The following is a 22558-nucleotide window of genomic DNA, read 5'->3' on the forward strand; positions in this document are numbered from 1 at the left end:
CACTAACATGTCTGAGTATTCCAGGCAGAATAATACTAATGTTTATGCACTACTTAAACTAAACATAGCATATTAACATAATGTGAAGACATTCACTGTTTTAAGGCCCAGAGACTGCTAACCTCGAACAAGCAGCACCGTAGGATAAACATAGTATCTAACGCGTCACTCTAGTCAAACATTAGCATAATTACCTTTGTGGTATATACAAGCTAGCAAAGCTAAGAGCAGCTTTCAGGAACCTCAAAAAATAGAACTATATACCACATATGATACACCTGTCGTGGAGTATATATCTTCTGACAGACAATAACAAGAGCCGAGAAGGGGAAAATCACTATTATCGGGGAATATTTTTAATCCAAAGTTTTGCCCAAGACTTAGCAAATACACCGTCTTATAAGGCAAACGTTTACCTTATAAAGGTGAAGTATTTGCTTATTCCTGCGTACTGGATGAAGCCCATCCCTGGGCGAGGCGTTGTATTAAAATTATTCTTTGCTACCAGTGTCTTGATTTCCAAGTAAACATCTTCTGTTTGTAGTCTTTGCTGATCAAACAATTAAAGAAACCAGAGGTGGTCCAGAGATCGGCTGGTCCGGGGCTGAGAGGCCTGACCTACTAAAAGAGGCTAAACAAAAAAAATGAACCTTACGACCTTAATGGAAAGAAGGATCCTGAAAGACATGATGACGAGGTTAAAAGTATTCAGAGAACATGGCAGGACAGACAAAAACAGTCTGATAAATGGGGATCGAGGAAAAGCGGGTACAATTAGTAGTTGATAAATTAGACACATGTGCAACTCTTGGGTATCTTTATTGAGGAAACGTTTCGCCACACAGTGGCTTCATCAGTCCATACGTAGGAGAAACTTGAAGAACAGGAGGAGAATGAGGTAATCAGTCCCTCAACCTTGAGTCGATGTGTTCAGTCCATCAATCTTGAATAGAATATTCAAGATTGATGGACTGAACACATCGACTCAAGGTTGTGTGACTGATTACCTCATTCTCCTCCTGTTCTTCAAGTTTCTCCTACGCATGGACTGATGAAGCCACTGTGTGGCAAAACGTTTCCTCAATAAAGATACCCAAGAGTTGCACATGTGTCTAATTTATCAACATGTCGGTTCTCTGAACCATTCATCTACAAACAATTAGTACTAAAAACGCAGATGGGTTAAAGGGATGTTAAGAAGTACTTATTCAGCCTCTGGGTGCTTAGAACTGGAATGATTTAGACGAGGAGGTGGTGGAAGGAAATACCATACACAGAATTAAGGGCAAGTACTAAACACTATATAAGGCGAGAAACTTGTGAAACCGGTCGTAAACAGGGAAGAGGAGGAGTTGAGAGCTGAGAGTTGACCCGAGCAACAACAACTAGGTGATTACTTACTAATGTTCAAATGGTAATCACTCCAGCACGACTAAGGCTGTGTGTTTTGGCTTAGTCATCACCACTGATGTATAGCAGCCTCCGGGCACCCCTGTAACCTTGTAAAATCAGTCATGAGCCAATCATTGCCTCCATACGTCGTGCCTCGCTACTCTGTCGAGAGACAACAATAGATTCCAGAAGAAATTATGTCGCCATATAGAGTATTAACCTCTGAGTGTTGACAAAAATGTTTTCACGTTTATTTCGAGTCCTTTTATTTACGCTGACCTGCCTCTGTCTCAGTAATGTTGACCTATTAATGTAATCTTGACGACCAGATCTGCTATCTCAGTGTGATCTAGACGACGATGTCTGCTGTCTCAGTGTGATCTAGACGACGATGTCTGCTGTCTCAGTGTGATCTAGACGACGATGTCTGCTGTCTCAGTGTGATCTAGACGACCAGGTCTGCTTTCTCAGTGATCCTGGTCCGCAACATCAGAATTAAGTGAATAAGATGTCATTACAATTATCCAGAACTTCAACATATCTATAGGCCAGTGGAAACCTAATTTGATGTAACCATTCTTGCCCTGAAGTCACTTGTTCCTTCACCTTAGTTTCTTCAAGTGACCTTGATCCCATATTTGACTAAAGTCAGACTTGGCTTAGGTTAAGTGGCCTGCCTTTGTAAATAAACTACAACCCTTGACCACTATCAAAACTGAAAAGAGCTAGGGGCTTTTCCACTTTTAATAAGCTTATTTGTAGTGACTTAGTGATATCAAGAGCCCAGACAGTGAAAAATCTTACAAAAGTAAAACTCTTACGATACTCGTGAGGAGCCATTGATCTGGTCCATCACATTATCAAGATTAATGTCACCGTTTTTACCAAACAAATTAATCAACAACAACAGAAGCTGGAGTTTTGAGAGGAGATCCTCCTTCATTGTGCTTATTTATTACTACCAGAAGCCAATAGTTACACCACTTTTGTATAACGAGACAATAAACAACACCGTCTGGTTCGACCTGCCGCACCTCAGGAATGGGACTAGAATCACCTCAGTACTGGACATCAGTCACCCGCACCTCAGCCATAGAGTACCTCCACGTCTACATTATCGACTCTCCGAGCAACCAATGAATGAGATATTATCTAACTATGACCAGTGTCAAAACGCGGTTTTCCATCGAGAAATGTTCAGGCCAGTGCGTTAGCCACTGGGCCAGCTGGCTACAATAAGATTCATCTAACTATATTTATTCACCATAGGGAGGTTAGCAAGGACCCCACTCTGACAACAAATGCAAGTTTTTAGAGATGAATCTCCCGCCAGCGTGGCCGTGGCGAACTCTAGCTCGCGTCCCCTCAAAGCCGTCATCATGACTCACGTAATCGCCACGACACGATTGTAAACAAACCACGTTACTGGTGGGGCTCGAAATGGCGGCATGTGAGTCGTAAAACTAAAGGTAAGCGAGTAATTAATCGTGTCATTACAGTTTAGTGAGTCATGATGACGTCTTCGAGGGGACTTGAACTAGAATTCGTCGCGGATATGATGGCGGGAGATTCATCTGTAAAAAACTTGCATTTGTGGCCACAGTGGTGGCCCATGCTAACCTCCCCATGGTGTATAAATATACCTTGTTGGATGAATCTTATTGCAGTCAGCTGGCCCAGTAGCTTACGCACTGGCCTAGAGTTTTACGACTCACTTGCCGAGAGTTCAATACCCACCCATACCTTGCTTTGTTAGCAATCATATCATTACGATTTCGTGAGTGACACCCACACACACACACACACACACACACACACACACACACACACACACACACACACACACACACACACACACACACACACACACACACACACACACGGAGCCTCTTACACTCCCCGCCTCACACGAAGCCTCTTACACTCCCCACCTCACACGAAGCCTCTTACAGTCCCCGCCTCACACGAAGCCTCTTACACTCCCCGCCTCACACGGAGCCTCTTACACTCCCCGCCTCACACGAAGCCTCTTACACTCCCCGCCTCACACGAAGCCTCTTACAGTCCCCGCCTCACACGAAGCCTCTTACACTCCCCGCCTCACACGGAGCCTCTTACACTCCCCGCCTCACACGAAGCCTCTTACAGTCCCCGCCTCACACGAAGCCTCTTACACTCCCCGCCTCACACAGAGCCTCTTACACTCCCCGCATCACACGGAGCCTCTTACACTCCCCGCCTCACGGAGCCTCTTACACTCCCCGCCTCACACGAAGCCTCTTACACTCCCCGCCTCACACGGAGCCTCTTACACTCCCCGCCTCACACGAAGCCTCTTACACTCCCCGCCTCACACGAAGCCTCTTACAGTCCCCGCCTCACACGAAGCCTCTTACACTCCCCGCCTCACACCGAGCCTCTTACACTCCCCGCATCACACGGAGCCTCTTACACTCCCCGCCTCACGGAGCCTCTTACACTCCCCGCCTCACACGAAGCCTCTTACACTCCCCGCCTCACACGGAGCCTCTTACACTCCCCGCCTCACACGAAGCCTCTTACACTCCCCGCCTCACACGAAGCCTCTTACAGTCCCCGCCTCACACGAAGCCTCTTACACTCCCCGCCTCACACGGAGCCTCTTACACTCCCCACCTCATGGAGCCTCTTACACTCCCCGCCTCACACGAAGCCTCTTACACTCCCCGCCTCACACGGAGCCTCTTACACTCCCCGCCTCACACGAAGCCTCTTACACTCCCCGCCTCACACGAAGCCTCTTACAGTCCCCGCCTCACACGAAGCCTCTTACACTCCCCGCCTCACACGGAGCCTCTTACACTCCCCGCATCACACGGAGCCTCTTACACTCCCCGCCTCACGGAGCCTCTTACACTCCCCGCATCACACGGAGCCTCTTACACTCCCCACCTCATGGAGCCTCTTACACTCCCCGCATCACACGGAGCCTCTTACACTCCCCGCCTCACGGAGCCTCTTACACTCCCCGCATCACACGGAGCTTCTTACACTCCCCACCTCACACGGAGCCTCTTACAGTCCCCGCCTCACACGGAGCCTCTTACACTCCCCGCATCACACGGAGCTTCTTACACTCCCCGCCTCACACGGAGCCTCTTACACTCTCTGCCTCACACGGAGCCTCTTACACCCCGCCTCACACGGAGCCTCTTACACTCCCCGCCTAACACTGAGCTTCTTACACTCCCCGCCTCACACGGAGCCTCTTACACTCCCCGCCTAACACGGAGCCTCTTACACTCCCCGTCTCACGGAGCCTTTTATGCTCCCCGCCTCACAGGGAGCCTCTTACACTCCCCGCCTCATACGGAGCCTCTTACACTCCCCGCCTAATACGGGGCCTCTTACTCTCCCCGCCTCACAAAGCCTCTTACACTAACCGCTCTTACACTCCCCGCCTCACACAGAGCCTCTTACACTCCCCGCCTCACGGAGCCTCTTACACTCCCTGCTCTTACACTCCCTGCCTCACACGGAGCCTCTTACAGTCCCCGCCTCACACAGAGCCTCTTACACTCCCCGCCTCACACGGAGCCTCTTTGTAGACAGCCTGTACTGTCTGCACAGACAGCCCATGCTGTCTGCCAGCTTAGTTCATATTTCTCGCCACTCAGGTGCTGCCATCTATAGGCCTTGCCACTTCAGTATGCCCAGACATGCCTCCGCCTCACTCACACAGCAGCCTAGCAGGAAGACACAAGTACTCACAGCTCTCTCTCGTGGGCATGGCCCTCCTGGGCCATGGGCACAACACAAGCCTGTGTACCCACTACGACTTAACAATAAAGTAAGAAGCTTCCGTAAAACGTATCATTCACACCCCGCTACCAGAATACCAAAACAAACCTTATCCCGTTATATTGGTGGCAGCGGTGGGATCAGCAGTTGTTTGCCCATGAGAGAGGAAGGAAGAGGTATGAAGTCATCTTCACTTCATCACCCTACACAAGAAGCATCCGTCTCTCAACAAGTTATCCTGATGTCGTGTCTGCACGTTTGAGCATCCAGACACAGGTACAAGCAGGATCCAGGCCGAAATTTGCCGAAATTCTCCGAGAATTGTAAGTGGCGTCACAGTGATCCCACGCTACAGTGACTCCACGCTACAGTGTCCCACGCTGTTTCTCAAGTCACGTGTTCAGCGTCACTTGTATGTTGCTGTTGTTGTTGTTCAGCTCAGCACAGCCGTTTCAGCAAGCCAGAGGTGAGTTTTGTGGTGATTTCTGCGTCCAGTGTGAGTTCTCTATGTATTTGTGGGTGGGGGAGGAGGAGAGGAGAGGTAGTGGCTGTTCCTCACCTTGCCCATGCTCGCCCTACTCACGCTCACCCGTCTACCATACACCACTCACCACTGCCCACTCCCTCTGCTGTGTTTTCTGCTGTTTTCCATGTGAATTCATTGCCAGAGCTGTGTATCCGAGTGCCCGAGGCCACTCGAAGCTATGTGGACCAGCATGCCACGTAGATCACGACGCCAAGTGGATCGCGACGCCACGTTGGGTGTGGGCGATGTCACGTAGATCTACATGCCACGTGAGTTACCAGATGTCCCAGGCCACATGCTGTGGTCTGCTGCCCGCATCACATTGACGTCACCTCACGATGTCTGCCTGACGTCACCTCGAGATGTCTGCCTGACGTCACCTCGAGATGTCTGCTGACGTCACCTCGAGATGTCTGCTGACGTCACAGTGCTGTTGACGTCACCTCGAGATATCTGCTGACGTCAGTGCTGCTGACATCACGCCTGACATCACATGATGTCACATCGAGTGTTTCTAGTAATTATTTTAATACTGTCGAGAAGATTGAGAGAAAATATATGTCGTGTGTTAATTAATTCCTCTCAGTCAGTGTTCTCACATTTTAGTATGTCTTAGTCAGTTTTATGCACAGAAAAGTATCATTTGCTAGTTTAAGCCATGTTGTACCGCGGTGTGTTTTTAAAGTTTCCGTGTGTCCAGTGAGGTTGAGCCAAACCTGACTAGCACCACTGTGTTAAGTCACCCGTGTCACCAGTGTGTTTGACAGCTGATTACTCAGCCCTGAGCGTATGAGCCCTTTTGTACAGAAAGCCTTTATGCTCGTCGCTCGTGTTGTTCTGCAGAATCGTACCTGCTACGATTCCCATCGAAATTTGTTTCACTTCACCTCCAGACAGTCAGAGTGCAGTTATATGTAGAGAAACAAGTCTGGGGACGCTTAGGCTAACCCCTGCTATAACTCCAACTGCCGAGAGAATGACACAGTGTCAGCCTCGTGTCACAAGCTTCAGTGAGCAGCCTGCACAAAGATGTCACTTTGACTGCTAGCTCTCTCACTGCAGTCTGGTGTATGATGTTACGACTCCCAGATGTTTCGCCCAGTCGTCTCTGCCACGACTCGCTCCACAACTCGCTCCACGCTCGCCGGCAGTGACAGCCCAGCGACAGTACCAGTCAAGAAGTGTCCTCCTGAGTCGCTTGCCAGAAGTCCTGCCCAGTTGCCGAGTTTTGTCGACGCCTCACTCGAGGGCACCAGCATGTCGTGCCCCAGGTTGAGTGAAAACCTGCAGTGACTCCTACGATGACTGCTTCACCGTTCCAGAGGAGACGGTAACCTGTTACGTCACAGCTCAGCCGCAGTGATGTCTCCCGTGTTGCAGTATCTGTCCAGACGCAGGAAGGCGTGCAGTGATGCCCTTCGACGCTCACTGCCTATGACCACGATATTTAGCACACCCTACATGTTTTTTCTTCCCTCCTTGTAGGAAGTTTTTTTTCCATGTTCATATGTATATATATGTTGTTATTTTGTGTTCTGTGCCCTGTTCCTACGAGAGAGAGACCGAGTTTCTTTTACCCACCAGTATTGTCGAGTCGCGACGACGCACGGTAGGTGGCCGAGCGTATGTAGACAGCCTGTACTGTCTGCACAGACAGCCTATGCTGTCTGCCAGCTTAGTTCATATTTCGCGCCACTCAGGTGCTGCCATCTATAGGCCTTGCCACTTCAGTACGCCCAGACATGCCTCCGCCTCACTCACACAGCAGCCTAGCAGGAAGACACAAGTACTCACAGCTCTCTCTCGTGGGCATGGCCCTCCCGGGCCATGGGCACAACACAAGCCTGTGTACCCACTACGACTTAACAATAAAGTAAGAAGCCTCCGAAGGTGTATCATTCACACCCCGCTACCAGAATACCAAAACAAACCTTATCCCGTTATATCTTACACTCCCCGCCTCACGGAGCCTCTTACACTCCCCGCCTCACGGAGCCTCTTAAACTCCCCGCCTCACGGAGCCTCTTACACTCCCCGCCTCACGGAGTCTAGTACACTCCCCGCCTCACACGGAGCCTCTTACAGTCCCCGCCTCACAGGGAGCCTCTTACACTCCCCACCTCACAGAGCCTCTTACACTCCCCGCCTCACAGAGTCTCAAACACTCCCCGCCTCATGGAGCCTCTTACACTCCCCGTTCTTACACTCCCCGCCTCACACAGACCCTCTTACAGTCCCCGCCTCACACGGAGCCTCTTACAGTCCCTGCCTCACACAGAGCCTCTTACACTCCCCACCTCAGGGAGCCTCTTACACTCCCCACTTCACTGAACCTCTTACACTCACCAACTCACGGAGCCTCTTACACTCCCCGCCTCACACGGAGCCTCTTACAGTCCCCGCCTCACACGGAGCCTCTTACACTCCCCGCCTCACGGAGTCTCTTACACTCCCCGCCTAACACGGAGCCTTTTACAGTCCTCGCCTCACACGGAGCCTCTTACACTCCCCGCCTCACGGAGACTCTTAAACTCCCTGCCTCACACGGAGCCTCTTACACTACCCGCCTCATGGAGCCTCTTACACTCCCCGCCTCACGGAGCCTCTTACCCTCCCCGCCTCACGGAGCCTCTTACACTCCCCGCTTCACACGGAGCCTTCTACAGTCCCCGCCTCACGGAGCCTCTTACACTCCCCGCCTCACGGAGCCTCTTACAGTCCCCACCTCACACGGAGCCTCTTACACTCACCATTTCACACAGAGCCTCTTACACTCCCCACCTCACACGGAGCCTTTTACAGTCCCCGCCTCACACGGAGCCTCTTACACTCCCCGCCTCACGGAGCCTCTTACACTCCCCGCCTCACAGAGCCTCTTACACTCCCCGCATCACACGGAGCTTCTTACACTCCCAGCCTCACACGGAGCCTCTTACAGTCCCCGCCTCACACGGAGCCTCTTACACTCCCCACCTCACACGGAGCTTCTTACAGTCCCCGCCTCACACGGAGCCACTTACACTCCCCGCCTCACACGGAGCTTCTTACACTCACCGCCTCACACGGAGCCTCTTACACCCCCGCCTCACACGGAGCCACTTACACTCCTCGCCTCACACGGAGCCTCTTACACTCCCCGCCTCACACGGAGCCTCTTACACTCCCCGCCTCACGGAGCTTCTTACAGTTCCCGCCTCACTGAGCCTCTTACACTCCCCGACTCACGGAGCCTCTTACACTCCCCGCTTCACACGGAGCCTCTTACAGTCCCCACCTCACACGGAGCCTCTTACACTCCCCGCCTCACGGAGCCTCTTACACACCCTGCCTCACGAAGCCTCTTACACTCCCCGCCTCACGGAGCCTCTTACACTCCCCGCCTAACAAGGAGCCTTTTACAGTCCCCGCCTTACACGGAGCCTCTTACACTCTCCTCCTCACGGAGACTCTTACACTCCCCGCCTCACGGAGCCTCTTACACTCCCAACTCACGGAGCCTCTTACACTCCCCGCTTCACACGGAGCCTCTTACACTCCCCGCCTCAGGGAGCCTCTTACACTCCCGGCCTCACGGAGCCTCTTACACTCCCCGCCTCAAGGAGCCTCTTACACTCCCCGCCTCACGGAGCCTCTTACACTCCCCGCTTCACACGGAGCCTTCTACAGTCCCCGCCTCACGGAGCCTCTTACAGTCCCCGCCTCACACGGAGCCTCTTACACTCCCCGCCTCACGGAGCCTCTTACACTACCCGCCTCACACGGAGCCTTTTACAGTCCCCGCCTCACACGGAGCCTCTTACACTCCCCGCCTCACGGAGCCTCTTACACTCCCCGCCTCACGGAACCTCTTACACTCCCCGCCTAATACGGAGCCTCTTATACTCCCCGCCTCACGAAGCCTCTTACACTTCACGCTCTTACACTCCCCGCCTCACACGGAGCCTCTTACACTACCCGCCTCATGGAGCCTCTTACACTCCCCGCCTCACGGAGCCTCTTACCCTCCCCGCCTCACGGAGCCTCTTACACTCCCCGCTTCACACGGAGCCTTCTACACTCCCCACCTCACGGAGCCTTTTACACTTTCCGCCTCACTGAGCCTCTTACACTCACCGACTCACGGAGCCTCTTACAGTCCCCGCCTCACACGGAGCCTCTTACAGTCCCCGCCTCACACGGAGCCTCTTACACTCCCCGCCTCACGGAGCCTCTAACACTCCCCGCCTCACGGAGCCTCTTACACACCCCGCCTCACGGAGCCTCTTACACTCCCCGCCTCACGGAGCTTCTTACTCTCCCCGCTCTTACACTCCCCGCCTCACATGGAGCCTCTTACGCTCCCCGCCTCACGGAGCCTCTTACACTCCCCGCCTCACGGAGCCTTTTACACTCCCCGCCTCACACGGAGTCTCTTACACTCCCCGCCTCACGGAGCTTCTTACACTCCCCGCCTCACGGAACCTCTTACACTCCCCGCCTAATACGGAGCCTCTTACACTCCCCGCCTCACGGAGCCTCTTACACTCCCCGCCTCACACGGAGCCTCTTACACTCCCCGCCTCACGGAGCCTCTTACACTCCCCGCCTCAAGGAGCCTCTTACACTCCACGCCTCACGGAGCCTCTTACACTCCCCGCTTCACACGGAGCCTTCTAAAGTCCCCGCCTCACGGAGCCTCTTACAGTCCCCGCCTCACAAGGAACCTCTTACACTCCGCGCCTCACGGAGCCTCTTACACTCCCCGCCACACACGGAGCCTTTTACAGTTCCCGTCTCACACGGAGCCTCTTACACTCCCCGCCTCACGGAGCCTCTTACACTCCCCGCCTCACGGAACCTCTTACACTCCCCGCCTAATACGGAGCCTCTTACACTCCCCGCCTCACGGAGCCTCTTACACTCCCCGCCTCACACGGAGCCTCTTACACTCCCCGCCTCACGGAGCGTCAAACACTCCACGCCTAATACGGAGCCTCTTACACTCCCCGCCTCACGAAGCCTCTTAAACTTCGCGTCTCACACGGAGCCTCTTACACTACTCTCCTCACACAGAGCGTCTTACACTCCCCGTCTCACACGGAGCCTCTTACACTACTCTCCTCACACAGAGCGTCTTACACTCCCCGCCTCACACGGAGCCTCTTACACTGCCCGCCTCACACGGAGCCTCTTACACTCCTCGCCTCACACGGAGCCTCTTACACTTCTCGCCTCACACGGAGCCTCTTACAGTCTCCGCCTCACACGGAGCCTCTTACACTCCCCGCCTCACACGGAGCCTCTTACACTCCCCGCCTCACATGGAACCTCTTCCACTCCCCGCCTCACACGGAGCCTTTTACACCCCCCGCATCACACGGAGCCTCTTACACTCCCCGCCTCACACGGAGCCTCTTACACTCCCCGCCTCACACGGAGCCTCTTACACTCCCCGCCTCACGGAGCCTCTTACACTCCCCGCCTCACACGGAGCCTCTTACACTCCCCGCCTCACACGGAGCCTCTTACACTCCCCGCCTCACACGGAGCCTCTTACACTCCCCGCCTCACACGGAGCCTCTTACACTCCCAGCCTCACACGGAGCCTCTTACACTCCCCGCCTCACACGGAGCCTCTTACACTCCCCGCCTCACACGGAGCCTCCTACACTCCCCGCCTCACAGAGCCTCTTACACTCCCCGCCTCACACAGAGCCTCTTACACTCCCCGCCTCACACGGAGCCTCTTACACTCCCCGCCTCACACGGAGCCTCTTACACTCCCCGCCTCACACGGAGCCTCTTACACTCCCGCCTCACACGGAGCCTCTTACACTCCCCGCCTCACACGGAGTCTCTTACACTCCCCGCCTCACGGAGACACTTACATTCCCCACCTCCCATGGAGCCTCTTACACTCCCCGCCTCACACGGAGCCTCTTACACTCCCCGCCTCACGGAGCCTCTTACACTCCCCGCCTCACACGGAGCCTCTTACACTCCCCGCCTCACGGAGCCTTTTACACTTTCCGCCTCACTGAGCCTCTTACACTCACCGACTCACGAAGCCTCTTACACTCCCCGCCTCACAGGGAGCCTCTTATACTACCCGCCTCACACGGAGCCTCTTACACTCCCCGCCTCACACGGAGCCTCTTACACTCCCCGCCTCACACGGAGCCTCTTACACTCCCGGCCTCACACGGAGCCTCTTACACTCCCCGCCTCACAGGGAGTCTCTTATACTCCCCGCCTCACACGGAGCCTCTTCCACTCCCCGTCTCACACGGAGCCTCTTACACTCCCCGCCTCACACGGAGCCTCTTACACTCCCCGCCTCACACGGAGCCTCTTACACTCCCCGCCTCACAGGGAGCCTCTTACACTCCCCGCCTCACACGGAGCCTCTTACACTCCCCGCCTCACACGGAGCCTCTTACACTCCTCGCCTCACACGGAGCCTCTTACACTCCTCGCCTCACACGGAGCCTCTTACACTCCCCGCCTCACACGGAGCCTCTTACACTCCCCGCCTCACGGAGCCTCTTACACTCCCCGCCTCACACGGAGCCTTTTACAGTCCCCGCCTCACACGGAGCCTCTTACACTCCCCGCCTCACGGAGCCTTTTACACTTTCCGCTCTTACACTCCCCGCCTCACACGGAGCCTCTTACACACCCCGCCTCACGGAGCCTCTTACACTCCCCGCCTAATACGGAGCCTTTTACACTCCCCGCCTCACACGGAGCCTCTTACACTCCCCGCCTCACGGAGCGTCTTACAGTACCCGCCTCACGGAGCCTCTTACACTCCCAACTCACCGAGCCTCTTACACTCCCCGCCTCACATGGAGCCTCTTACACTCCCCGCCTCACACGGAGCCTCTTACACTCCCGGCCTCACGGAGCCTCTTACACTCCCCGCCTCAAGGAGCCTCTTACACTCCCCGCCTCAAGGAGCCTCTTACACTCCCCGCTTTACACGGAGCCTTCTACAGTCCCCGCCTCACGGAGCCTCTCACAGTCCCCGCCTCACACGGAGCCTCTTACACTCCCCGCCTCACGGAGCCTCTTACACTACCCGCCTCACACGGAGCCTTTTACAGTCCCCGCCTCACACGGAGCCTCTTACACTCCCCGCCTCACGGAGCCTCTTACACTCCCCGCCTCACGGAACCTCTTACACTCCCCGCCTAATACGGAGCCTCTTACACTCCCCGCCTCACGGAGCCTCTTACACTCCCCGCCTCACACGGAGCCTCTTACACTCCCCGGCTCACGGAGCGTCAAACACTCCACGCCTAATACGGAGCCTCCTACACTCCCCGCCTCAAGAAGCCTCTTAAACTTCCCGTCTCACACGGAGCCTCTTACACTACTCTCCTCACACAGAGCGTCTTAGACTCTCCGTCTCACACGGAGCCTCTTACACTACTCTCCTCACACGGAGCCTCTTACACTCCCCGCCTCACACGGAGCCTCTTACACTCCCCGCCTCACATGGAACCTCTTCCACTCCCCGCCTCACACGAAGCCTTTTACACTCCCCGCATCACACGGAGCCTCTTACACTCCCCGCCTCACACGGAGCCTCTTACACTCCACGCCTCACACGGACCCTCTTACACTCCCCGCCTCACATGGAGCCTCTTACACTCCCCGCCTCACAAGGAGCCTCTTACACTCCCCGCCTCACACAGAGCCTCTTACACTCCCCGCCTCACACGGAGCCTCTTACACTCATCGCCTCACACGGAGCCTCTTACACTCCCCGCCTCACACGGAGCCTCTTACACTCCCCGCCTCACACGGAGCCTCTTACACTCCTAGCCTCACACGGAGCCTCTTACACTCCCCGCCTCACATGGAGCCTCTTACACTCCCCGCCTCACGGAGCCTCTTACATTCCCCACCTCACATGGAGCCTTTTACACTCCCCGCCTCACATGGAGCCTCTTACACTACCCGCCTCACACGGAGCCTCTTACACTCTCCGCCTCAAATGGAGCCTCTTACACTCCCCGCCTCACGGAGCCTCTTACACTCCCCGCCTCACGCGGAGCCTCTTACACTCCCCGCCTCACACGGAGCCTCTTACACTCCCCGCCTCACAGGGAGCCTCTTATACTCCCCGCCTCACACGGAGCCTCTTACACTCCCCGCCTCACACGGAGCCTCTTACACTCCCCGCCTCACACGGAGCCTCTTACACTCCCCGCCTCACACGGAGCCTCTTACACTCCCCGCCTCACAGGGAGCCTCTTATACTCCCCGCCTCACACGGAGCCTCTTACACCCCCGCCTCACACGGAGCCTCTTACACTCCCCGCCTCACACGGAGCCTCTTACACTCCTCGCCTCACACGGAGCCTCTTACACTCCCCGCCTCACACGGAGCCTCTTACACTCCTCGCCTCACACGGAGCCTCTTACACTCCCCGCCTCACACGGAGCCTCTTACACTCCCCGCCTCACACGGAGCCTCTTACACTCCCCGTCTCACACGGAGCCTCTTACACTCCCCGCCTCACACGAAGCCTCTTACACTCCCCTCCTCACACGGAGCCTCTTACACTCCCCGCCTCACGGAGCCTCTTACACTCCCCGTCTCACACGGAGCCTGTTACACTCCCCGCCTCACACGGAGCCTCTTACACTCCCCGCCTCACACGGAGCCTCTTACACTCCCCACCTCACACGGAGCCTCTTACACTCCCCGCCTCACACGGAGGCTCTTACACTCCCCGCCTCACACGGAGCCTCTTACACTCCCCGCCCCACACGGAGCCTCTTACACCCCCCGCCTCACACGGAGCCTCTTACACTCCCCGCCTCACACGGAGCCTCTTACACTCCCCGCCTCACACGGAGCCTCTTACTCTCCTCGCCTCACACAGAGCCTCTTACACTCCCCGCCTCACACGGAGCCTCTTACACTCCCCGCCTCACACCTAGCCTCTTACACTCCCCGCCTCACACGGAGCCTCTTACACTCCCCGCCTCACACGGAGCCTCTTACACTCCCCGCCTCACACGGAGCCTCTTACACTCCTCGCCTCACACGGAGTCTCTTACATTCCCCGCCTCACACCTAGCCTCTTACACTCCCCGCCTCACACGGAGCCTCTTACACTCTCCTCCTTACACGGAGCCTCTTACAATCCCTGCCTCACACGGAGCCTCTTACACTCCCCGCCTCACACGGAGCCTCTTACACTCCTCGCCTCACACGGAGCCTCTTACACTCCCCGCCTCACACCTAGCTTCTTACACTCCCCGCCTCACACGGAGCCTCTTACACTCCCCGCCTCACACGGAGCCTCTTACACTCTCCGCCTCACACGGAGCCTCTTACACTCCCCGCCTCACACGGAGCCTCTTACACTCTCCGCCTCACATGGAGCCTCTTACACTCTCCGCCTCACACGGAGCCTCTTACACTCCCCGCCTCACACGGAGCCTCTTACACTCCCCGCATCACACGGAGCCTCTTACACTCCCTTCATCACACGGAGCCTCTTACACTCCTCGCCTCACAGGGAGCCTCTTATACTCCCCGCCTCACACGGAGCCTCTTACACTCCCCGCCTCACACGGAGCCTCTTACACTCCCCGCCTCACACGGAGCCTCTTACACTCCCCGCCTCACACGGAGCCTCTTACACTCCCCGCCTCACAGGGAGCGTCTTATACTCCCCGCCTCACACGGAGCCTCTTACACCCGCGCCTCACACGGAGCCTCTTACACTCCTCGCCTCACACGGAGCCTCTTACACTCCTCGCCTCACACGGAGCCTCTTACACTCCTCGCCTCACACGGAGCCTCTTACACTCCTCGCCTCACACGGAGCCTCTTACACTCCCCGCCTCACACGGAGCCTCTTACACTCCCCGCCTCACACGGAGCCTCTTACACTCCCCGTCTCACACGGAGCCTCTTACACTCCCCGCCTCACACGAAGCCTCTTACACTCCCCTCCACACACGGAGCCTCTTACACTCCCCGCCTCACGGAGCCTCTTACACTCCCCGTCTCACACGGAGCCTGTTACACTCCCCGCCTCACACGGAGCCTCTTACACTCCCCGCCTCACACGGAGCCTCTTACACTCCCCACCTCACACGGAGCCTCTTACACTCCCCGCCTCACACGGAGCCTCTTACACTCCCCGCCTCACACGTAGCCTCTTACACTCCCCGCCCCACACGGAGCCTCTTACACCCCCCGCCTCACACGGAGCCTCTTACACTCCCCGCCTCACACGGAGCCTCTTACACTCCCGCCTCACACGGAGCCTCTTACTCTCCTCGCCTCACACAGAGCCTCTTACACTCCCCGCCTCACACGGAGCCTCTTACACTCCCCGCCTCACACCTAGCCTCTTACACTCCCCGCCTCACACGGAGCCTCTTACACTCCCCGCCTCACACGGAGCCTCTTACACTCCCCGCCTCACACGGAGCCTCTTACACTCCTCGCCTCACACGGAGCCTCTTACACTCCCCGCCTCACACGTAGCCTCTTACACTCCCCGCCTCACACGGAGCCTCTTACACTCTCCGCCTTACACGGAGCCTCTTACACTCCCTGCCTCACACGGAGCCTCTTACACTCCCCGGCTCACACGAAGCCTCTTACACTCCTCGCCTCACACGGAGCCTCTTACACTCCCCGCCTCACACCTAGCTTCTTACACTCCCCGCCTCACACGGAGCCTCTTACACTCCCCGCCTCACACGGAGCCTCATACACTCTCTGCCTCACACGGAGCCTCTTACACTCCCCGCCTCACACGGAGCCTCTTACACTCCCCGCCTCACATGGAGCCTCTTACACTCTCCGCCTCACACGGAGCCTCTTACACTCCCCGCCTCACACGGAGACTCTTAGACTCCCCGAATCACACAGAGCCTCTTACACTCCCTTCATCACACGGAGCCTCTTACACTCCTCGCCTCACACGGAGGTTCTTACACTCCCCGCCTCACACGGAGCCTCTTACACTCCCCGCCTCACACGGAGCCTCTTACACTCCCCGTCTCACACGGAGCCTCTTACACTCCCCGCCTCACACGGAGCCTCTTACACTCCCCTCCTCACACGGAGCTTCTTACACTCCCCGCCTCACGGAGCCTCTTACACTCCCCGTCTCACACGGAGCCTCTTACACTCCCCGCCTCACACGGAGCCTCTTACACTCCCCGCCTCACACGGAGCCTCTTACACTCCCCGCCTCACACGGAGCCTCTTACACTCCCCGCCTCACACGGAGCCTATTACACTCCCCGCCTCACACGGAGCCTCTTACACTCCCCGCCCCACACGGAGCCTCTTTCACCCCCCGCCTCACTCGGAGCCTCTTACACTCCCCGCCTCACACGGAGCCTCTTACACTCCCGCCTCACACGGAGCCTCTTACTCTCCTCGCCTCACACAGAGCCTCTTACACTCCCCGCCTCACACGGAGCCTCTTACACTCCCCGCCTCACACCTAGCCTCTTACACTCCCCGCCTCACACGGAGCCTCTTACACTCCCCGCCTCACACGGAGCCTCTTACACTCCCCGCCTCACTCCTAGCCTCTTACACTCCCCGCCTCACACGGAGCCTCTTACACTCTCCGCCTTACACGGAGCCTCTTACACTCCCTGCCTCACGCGGAGCCTCTTACACTCCCCGCCTCACACGGAGCCTCTTACACTCCTCGCCTCACACGGAGCCTCTTACACTCCCCGCCTCACATCTAGCTTCTTACACTCCCCGCCTCACACGGAGCCTCTTACACTCCCCGCCTCACACGGAGCCTCTTACACTCCCCGCCTCACACGGAGCCTCTTACACTCCCCGCCTCACACGGAGCCTCTTACACTCCCCGCCTCACACGGAGCCTCTTACACTCCCCGCCTCACACCTAGCCTCTTACACTCCCCGCCTCACACGGAGCCTCTTACACTCCCCGCCTCACACGGAGCCTCTTACACTCCCCGCCTCACACGGAGCCTCTTACACTCCCCGCCTCACACGGAGCCTCTTACACTCCCCGCCTCACACGGAGCCTCTTACACTCCCCGCCTCACACGGAGCCTCTTACACTCCCCGCCTCACACGGAGCCTCTTACACTCCCCGCCTCACACGGAGCCTCTTACACTCCCCGCCTCACACGGAGCCTCTTACACTCCCCGCCTCCCGCCTCACACGGAGCCTCTTACACTCCCCGCCTCACACGGAGCCTCTTACACTCCCCGCCTCACACGGAGCCTCTTACACTCCCCGCCTCACACGGAGCCTCTTACACTCCCCGCCTCACACGGAGCCTCTTACACTCCCCGCCTCACACGCCTCTTACACTCCCCGAGCCTCTTACACTCCCCGCCTCACACGGAGCCTCTTACACTCCCCGCCTCACACGGAGCCTCTTACACTCCCCGCCTCACACGGAGCCTCTGACACTCCCCGCCTACACTCCCCGCCTCACGGAGCCCTCTTACACTCCCCGCCTCACACGGAGCCTCTTACACTCCCCGCCTCACACGGAGCCTCTTACACTCCCCGCCTCACACGGAGCCTCTTACACTCCCCGCCTCACACGGAGCCTCTTACACTCCACGCCTCACGGAGCCTCTTACACGCCCCGCCTCACACGGAGCCTCTTACACTCCCCGCCTCACACGGAGCCTCTTACACTCCCCGCCTCACACGGAGCCTTCTTACACACTCCCCGCCTCACACGGAGCCTCTTACACTCCCCGCCTCACACGGAGCCTCTTACACTCCCCGCCTCACACGGAGCCTCTTACACTCCCCGCCTCACGGAGCCTCTTACACTCCCCGTCTCACACGGAGCCTCTTACACTCCCCGCATCACTCGGAGCCTCTTACACTCCTCGCCTCACACGGAGCCTCTTACACTCCCCGCCTCACATGGAGCCTCTTACACTCCCCGCCTCACACGGAGCCTCTTACACTCCCCGCATCACATGGAGCCTCTTACACACCCCGCCTCACACGGAGCCTCTTACACTCCCCGCCTCACACGGAGCCTCTTACAGCCTCTACACCCCGCCTCACACGGAGCCTCCTACACGCCACGCCTCACACGGAGCCTCTTACACTCCCCGCCTCACACGGAGCCTCTTACACTCCCCGCCTCACACGGAGCCTCTTACACTCCCCGCCTCACACGGAGCCTCTTACACTCCCCGCATCACATGGAGCCTCTTACACTCCTCGCCTCACACGGAGCCTCTTACACTCCCCGCCTCACACGGAGCCTCTTACACTCTCCCGCCTCTTACACTCCCCCCCACACGGAGCCTCTTACACTCCCCGCTTCCCACGGAGCCTTCTACAGTCCCCGCCTCACACGGAGCCTCTTACACTCCCCGCCTCACACGGAGCCTCTTACACTCCCCGCATCACACAGAGCCTCTTATACTCCCCGCATCACACGGAGCCTCTTACACTCCCCGCCTCACACGGAGCCTCTTACACTCCCCGCCTCACATGTAGCCTCTTACACTCCCCGCCTCTCACGGAGCCTCTTACACTCCCCGCATCACACGGAGCCTCTTACACTCCCCGCCTCACACGGAGCCTCTTACACTCCCCGCATCACACGGAGCCTCTTACACTCCCCGCCTCACACGGAGCCTCTTACACTCCCCGCCTCACACGGAGCCTCTTATACTCCCCGCCTCACACGGAGCCTCTTACACTCCCCGCATCACACGGAGCCTCTTACACTCCCCGCATCACACGGAGCCTCTTACACTCCCCGCATCACACGGAGCCTCTTACACTCCCCGCATCACACGGAGCCTCTTACACTCCCCGCCTCACACGGAGCCTCTTACACTCCCCGCCTCACACGGAGCCTCTTACACTCCCCGCCTCACACGGAGCCTCTTACACTCCCCGCATCACACGGAGCCTCTTACACTCCCCGCCTCACACGGAGCCTCTTACACTCCCCGCCTCACACGGAGCCTCTTACACTCCCCGCCTCACACGGAGCCTCTTACACTCCCCGCATCACACGGAGCCTCTTACACTCCCCGCCTCACACGGAGCCTCTTACACTCCCCGCATCACACGGAGCCTCTTACACTCCCCGCCTCACACGGAGCCTCTTACACTCCCCGCATCACACGGAGCCTCTTACACTCCCCGCCTCACACGGAGCCTCTTACACTCCCCGCATCACACGGAGCCTCTTACACTCCCCGCCTCACACGGAGCCTCTTACACTCCCCGCATCACACGGAGCCTCTTACACTCCCCGCCTCACACGGAGCCTCTTACACTCCCCGCATCACACGGAGCCTCTTACACTCCCCGCCTCACACGGAGCCTCTTACACTCCCCGCATCACACGGAGCCTCTTACACTCCCCGCCTCACACGGAGCCTCTTACACTCCCCGCATCACACGGAGCCTCTTACACTCCCCGCCTCACACGGAGCCTCTTACACTCCCCGCATCACACGGAGCCTCTTACACTCCCCGCCTCACACGGAGCCTCTTACACTCCCCGCATCACACGGAGCCTCTTACACTCCCCGCCTCACACGGAGCCTCTTACACTCCCCGCATCACACGGAGCCTCTTACACTCCCCGCCTCACACGGAGCCTCTTACACTCCCCGCATCACACGGAGCCTCTTACACTCCCCGCCTCACACGGAGCCTCTTACACTCCCCGCATCACACGGAGCCTCTTACACTCCCCGCATCACACGGAGCCTCTTACACTCCCCGCATCACACGGAGCCTCTTACACTCCCCGCCTCACACGGAGCCTCTTACACTCCCCGCCTCACACGGAGCCTCTTACACTCCCCGCCTCACACGGAGCCTCTTACACTCCCCGCCTCACACGGAGCCTCTTACACTCCCCGCCTCACACGGAGCCTCTTACACTCCCCGCCTCACACGGAGCCTCTTACACTCCCCGCCTCACACGGAGCCTCTTACACTCCCCGCATCACACGGAGCCTCTTACACTCCCCGCCTCACACGGAGCCTCTTACACTCCCCGCATCACACGGAGCCTCTTACACTCCCCGCCTCACACGGAGCCTCTTACACTCCCCGCATCACACGGAGCCTCTTACACTCCCCGCCTCACACGGAGCCTCTTACACTCCCCGCCTCACACGGAGCCTCTTACACTCCCCGCCTCACACGGAGCCTCTTACACTCCCCGCCTCACACGGAGCCTCTTACACTCCCCGCCTCACACGGAGCCTCTTACACTCCCCGCATCACACGGAGCCTCTTACACTCCCCGCCTCACACGGAGCCTCTTACACTCCCCGCCTCACACGGAGCCTCTTACACTCCCCGCATCACACGGAGCCTCTTACACTCCCCGCCTCACACGGAGCCTCTTACACTCCCCGCATCACACGGAGCCTCTTACACTCCCCGCCTCACACGGAGCCTCTTACACTCCCCGCATCACACGGAGCCTCTTACACTCCCCGCCTCACACGGAGCCTCTTACACTCCCCGCCTCACACGGAGCCTCTTACACTCCCCGCATCACACGGAGCCTCTTACACTCCCCGCCTCACACGGAGCCTCTTACACTCCCCGCCTCACACGGAGCCTCTTACACTCCCCGCCTCACACGGAGCCTCTTACACTCCCCGCATCACACGGAGCCTCTTACACTCCCCGCCTCACACGGAGCCTCTTACACTCCCCGCCTCACACGGAGCCTCTTACACTCCCCGCCTCACACGGAGCCTCTTACACTCCCCGCATCACACGGAGCCTCTTACACTCCCCGCATCACACGGAGCCTCTTACACTCCCGGGAAACTTAATCAACTCGTGCCATGACTTCGAATTTTCCTTCGATTTATGACGTATTGTTTTATATTTCATATAATTGTTGATTATTTCTTTTGTTAACAATGGGTAATCACAAGTTACTGAGAATCTTGCAACAATTTTTCTTAGGTATTTTCAGTACTTAACTACCAGTTAGCAATGAAGTTCTTGAAGGTCCTTCCGATCACTTTAATCTAACTTAAAAAAATTAAAAATATATTTTATATAAGGAAAATATACACGAGGATGGGAACCATAACTGCGAGATACAGTATATACAAATTTTTGTAACTTATGTATTATAGTCTCACTGCCATGGCAAAAAGGGTTATAGACTCGATCTGGTACTTCCTGCAACCCCTACCAACCTCAACCACCACATGTACCCCACCTCATCCTGGACCCCTCCCTCCAACATCATTGCCCCCCCCCAGCAGCTTGCAAGCAGTGCGTGACCTCCATGACCCAATTAACGTGTAATTGTGGAGGCGTCTTGACAGCCTGGATCATGACTGCTTGTGAGGAGGGAGAGAGGGTGGGGATGTATGGGTTGAGGGTTGGGAGGCAGGGGAAGGTCTCCTGGTTGGGTGCTCCCGCCATCCCCCCCCCCCCCTCAAGCCTTACAGCCGCCATTGTTTCTTGACACAGGTAATTTCACTGTCTCTTCTTACCGCACGAGGCTTGCATCGCCCCAAACAACTTACTCTGGCAATTAACATGTGTGAGACATCTTAGTGCCAGGGACCTTCTTTCCGCTGATGTCGGTAAAAATAATAATAATAACAACAATAATAATAATATTGTTATTATTATTAATAATAATAATAATAATAATAATAATAATAATAATAATAATAATAATAATAATAATAATAATAATAATAATAATAATGATGACAATAATAATAATAATATGTATATATTCTAACATTATGGTGCAAAAAGGAATGCACCATAATATAGTGGTAGCAACACTGTTGTATTGGTGTGAGACATGGGGTTTTAACGTTGCAACAAGGAGGATACTGGAAGCAGTGGAAAT

The sequence above is a fragment of the Cherax quadricarinatus genome, chromosome 14, assembly GCF_038502225.1.
Source record: "Cherax quadricarinatus isolate ZL_2023a chromosome 14, ASM3850222v1, whole genome shotgun sequence".
NCBI lineage: Eukaryota > Metazoa > Arthropoda > Malacostraca > Decapoda > Parastacidae > Cherax > Cherax quadricarinatus.